This window comes from Arachis ipaensis, chromosome B1 (genome assembly GCF_059453495.1).
Source record: "Arachis ipaensis isolate K30076 ecotype BB chromosome B1, ASM5945349v1, whole genome shotgun sequence".
Taxonomy (NCBI): Eukaryota; Viridiplantae; Streptophyta; class Magnoliopsida; order Fabales; family Fabaceae; genus Arachis; species Arachis ipaensis.
In genome coordinates, this window is record NC_142436.1 from 38375607 (window position 1) to 38380552 (window position 4946).

General features: G+C 42.8%; 1 non-coding gene across 1 annotated transcript; it reads left to right on the plus strand.

Moving 5' to 3' along the window:
* The first annotated feature begins 4629 nt into the window (after positions 1-4629).
* LOC148576258 (small nucleolar RNA R71) lies at positions 4630-4737 on the plus strand. The gene has a single exon (XR_015904541.1). It is a non-coding gene; the product is annotated as a small nucleolar RNA R71 (small nucleolar RNA).
* The last annotated feature ends 209 nt before the right edge of the window (positions 4738-4946 follow it).

Genomic DNA, 4946 nt, shown 5'->3' on the forward strand with positions numbered 1-4946 from the left:
GGGGTTTGTTAGAACTTCCCAACCTCTTCTTTGGATTTCATGTCGGATCTCCGGATACTCATTTCTCTTGAGCTTGAAAGGGACCTCGGGGATCACCTTTTTCTTGGACACAACATCATAGAAGTGGTCTTGATGGGCTTTGGAGATGAACTTTTCCATCTCCCATAACTCGGAGGTGGAAGCTTTTGTTTTCCCTTTTCCTTTTCTAGAGGATTCTCCGGTCTTAGGTGCCATCAATGGTAATGGAAAAACAAAAAGCTTATGCTTTTACCACACCAAACTTAGAATATTGCTCGCCCTCGAGCAAGAGAAAAAAGAATAATAGAAGAAGAAGAAGAAGATATGGAGAAGAGGGGGGAGGTGTGTTTCGGCCAAGAAGAGAAGAGAGGGTTGTGTTGTGTGAAAATGAAGAAGAATGGAGGGCTATATATAGGGAAGGGAGGGGGGGTTAAGGATCGGCCATATGGGTGGGTTTGGGTGGGAAATTGATTTTGAATTTTGAAGGTAGGTGGAGTTTATGAGGTAGGTTTATGGGGAAGAGTGGATGGATGTGAGTGGTGAAGAGGTGATGGGAAAGAGAGATTGAGGTGATTGGTGAAGGGTTTTGGGGAAGAGTGTTTATGGGATTGTGTGAAAGAGGGGTGAGAAGAAGTGAGTGGAGGTAGGTGGGGATCCTGTGGGGTCCACAGATCCTGAGGTGTTGAAGGAATTACAACCTTGCACCAAATTAGGCATGTAAAATGCCCTTGCACACAACTCTGGGCGTTCAGCGCTAGGTTGGTGCCCATTTTGGGCGTTCAACGCCCATTTGTTGCCCATTTTTGGCGTTGAACGCCAGAAACATGCTTGTTCTGGGCATTCAACGCCAGCTCTTCTCCAGGGTGCAATTCTGGCGCTCAGCGCCCAGATGCTGCCCATTTTGGGCGTTCAGCGCCCAGATACTGCCCATTTTGGGCGTTCAGCGCCAGAACCATGCTCTGTTCTGGCGTTGAACGCCAGACAGGCGCTTCCTCCAGGGTGTGATTTTTCTTCCGCTGTTTTTGATTCTGTTTCTAAATTTTTCGTTTATTTTGTGACTCCACATGATCATGAACCTAAGAAGACATGAAAAACAAAAATAAAATTAGATAAATAAACATTGGGTTGCCTCCCAACAAGCGCTTCTTTAATGTCAGTAGCTTGACAGTGGGCTCTCATGGAGCCTCACAGATGTGCAGAGCTTTGTTGAGACCTCCCAACACCAAACTTAGAGTTTGGATATAGGGGTTTGACACCAAACTTAGAGTTTGGTTGTGGCCTCCCAACACCAAACTTAGAGTTTGACTGTGGGGGCTTTGGTTGACTCTGCTTTGAGAGAAGCTTTTTCTGCTTCCTCTCCATGGATGCAGAGAGAGATCCTTGAGTTGTAAACACAAGGTTGTCCTCATTCAATTGAAGGATCAATTCTCCTCTATCCACATCAATCACAGCTCTTGCTGTGGCTAGGAAAGGTCTTCCTAGGATGATGGAATCATCCTCTTTCTTTCCAGTATCTAGGACTATGAAATCAGCAGGGATGTAAAGGCCTTCCACCTTTACTAACACGTCCTCTACTTGTCCATAAGCCTGTTTTCTTGAATTGTCTGCCATCTCTAATGAGATTTTAGCAGCTTGCACCCCATAGATTCCCAGTTTCTCTATTACAGAGAGAGGCATGAGGTTTATCCCTGAACCAAGGTCACACAGAGCCTTAAAGATTATTGATGAGTGGATAATTTATACGCTTTTTGGCATTATTTTTAGTATGTTTTTAGTAGAATCTAGTTATCTTTAGGGATGTTTTTATTAGTTTTTATGTTAAATTCACATTTCTGGACTTTACTATGAGTTTGTGTGTTTTTCTGTGATTTCAGGTATTTTCTGGCTGAAATTGAGGGACTTGAGCAAAAATCAGATTCAGAGGTTGAAGAAGGACTGCTGATGCTGTTGGATTCTGACCTCCCTACACTCAAAATGGATTTTTTGGAGCTACAGAACTCAAAATGGCGCGCTTCCAATTGAGTTGGAAAGTAGACATCCAGGGCTTTCCAGCAATATATAATAGTCTATACTTTGCCCATGTTTAGACGACGCAAACTGGCGTTCAACGCCAGCTCTCTGCCCAATTCTGGCGTCCAGCGCCAGAAACAAGTTGCAAAGTGGAGTTCAACGCCCAAACTGGCACAAAAGCTGGCGTTCAACTCCAAGAATGACCTCTCCACATGTAGAATTCAAGCTTAGCCCAAGCACACACCAAGTGGGCCCCGGAAGTGGATTTATGCATCATTCACTTACTTCTGTAAACCCTAGTAGCTAGTTTATTATAAATAGGACTTTTTACTACTGTATTAGACATCTTTTGATGATTTTTAGATCTCTAGACCTCCATGGGAGGCTGGCCATTCGGCCATGCTTACCCTCTATTCACTTATGTATTTTTAACGGTAGAGTTTCTACACTCCATAGATTAAGGTGTGGAGCTCTGCTGTTCCTCAAAGATTAATGCAAAGTACTACTGTTTTCTATTCAATTCATCTTATTTCACTTCTAAGATATTCATTAGCACTTCAACCTGAATGTGATGAACGTGACAATCATCATCATTCCCTATGAACGCGTGCCTGACAACCACTTCCGTTCTACATTAGATTGAATGAGTATCTCTTAGATCTCTTAATCAGAATCTTCGTGGTATAAGCTAGATTGATGGCGGCATTCATGAGAGTTCGGAAAGTCTAAACCTTGTCCGTGGTATTCCGAGTAGGACTCTGGGATTGAATGACTGTGACGAACTCCAAACTCGCGAGTGCTGGGCGTAGTGACAGACGCAAAAGGATAGTAAATCCTATTCCAGTATGATCGAGAACCTCAAAGATGATTAGCCATGCAGTGACAGCGCATCGGACTATTTTCACAGAGAGGAATAGGATGCAACCATCGACAAGGGTGATGCCTCCAGACGATTAGCCGTGCTGTGACAGAGCATTTGGACCATTTTCCCGAGAGGATTGAAAGTAGCCATTGGCACCGGTGACATCCTTACATAAAGCCAGCCATAGAAAGGAGTAAGACTGATTGGATGAAGACAGCAGGAAAGCGGAGGTTCAGAGGAACGAATGCATCTCCATACGCTTATCTGAAATTCTCACCAATGATTTACATAAGTATTTCTATTCTTCTTTTATTACTAAATTTCGAAAACTACATAACTGTTTTATATTCGCCTAACTGAGATTTACAAGGTGACCATAGCTTGCTTCATACCAACAATCTCCGTGGGATTCGACCCTTACTCACGTAAGGTATTACTTGGACGACCCAGTGCACTTGCTGGTTAGTTATGCGAAGTTGTGAAGATATGTCTAGACCATGGTTCTGTGCATCCGTTTTTGGTGCCATCGCCAGGGAATCAATTTCGAACAATAATTCACAACCTGAGTAACAATTTCGCATACCAATCATGTTGCCTATGATGCAAAGTATTAAGAACTTTCCAGGATCCTGTTTCTTCTGTGGCAATGTCAGTTGATCCAGATCACTTAGTTCATTGGTGAACAAGGGAGGTTCATCTTCCCAAGTCTCATTACCAAATAATTTGGCATTCAGCTTCATGATTGCACCAAGGAACTTGGCAGCCTGCTCTTCAGTAACATCCTCATTCTCTTCAGAAGAGGAATACTCATCAGAGCTCATGAATGGCATAAGGAGGTTCAATGGAATCTCCATGGTCTCTAGATGAGTCTCAGATTCCTTTGGTTCCTCAGAGGGAAACTCCTTATTGATCACTGGACGTCCCAGGAGGTCTTCCTCCTTGGGATTCACGTCCTCTCCTTCCCTTACAGGTTCGGCCATGGTAATTAATTCAATGACCTTGCACTGTCCTTTTGGATTTTCTTCTGTATTACTTGGGAGAGTACTTGGAGGGATTTCAGTGATCCTTTTACTCAGCTGGCCCACTTGTGCTTCCAAATTTCTAATGGAGGACCTTGTTTCATTCATGAAACTCACAGTGGCCTTAGATAGATCAGAGACTAAGTTTGCTAAATTAGAGGTATTTTGTTCAGAGTTCTCTGTCTATTGCTGAGTGGATGATGGAAAAGGCTTGCTATTGCTAAACCTGTATCTTCCACCATTATTAAAGCCTTGTTGAGGCTTTTGATCCTTCCATGAGAGATTTGGGTGATTTCTCCATGATGGATTATAGGTGTTTCCATAAGGTTCACCTGAGTAATTCACCTCTGCTATTGTAGGGTTTTCAGGATTATAAGCTTCTTCTTTAGAAGATGCCTCTTGAGTACTGTTGGATGCAGCTTGCATTCCATTCAGACTCTGAGAAATCATATTGACTTGCTGAGTCAATATTTTGTTCTGAGCCAATATGGCATTCAGAGTATCAATTTCAAGAACTCCCTTCTTCATAGGCGTCCCATTACTCACAGGATTCCTCTCAGAAGTGTACATGAACTGGTTATTAGCAACCATATCAATGAGTTCTTGAGCTTCTGCAGGCATTTTCTTTAGGTGAATGGATCCACCTGTAGAAGTATCCAATGACATCTTTGATAGCTCAGATAAACCATCATAGAATATATCCATGATGGTCCATTCTGAAAGCATGTCAGAAGGACACTTTTTGGTCAGTCCTTTGTATCTCTCCCAAGCTTCATAGAGGGATTCACCTTCTTTCTGTCTGAAGGTTTGAACATCCACTCTAAGCTTGCTCAGCTTTTGAGGAGGAAAGAACTTGGCTAAGAAAGCTGTGACCAACTTATCCCAAGAGTTTAGGCTATCTTTGGGTTGAGAGTCCAACCACACTCTAGCTCTGTCTCTTACAGCAAATGGGAAAAGCATGAGCCTGTAGACTTCAGGGTTTACTCCATTAGTCTTAACAGTATCACAGATCTGCAAAAATTCAGTTAAGAACTGAA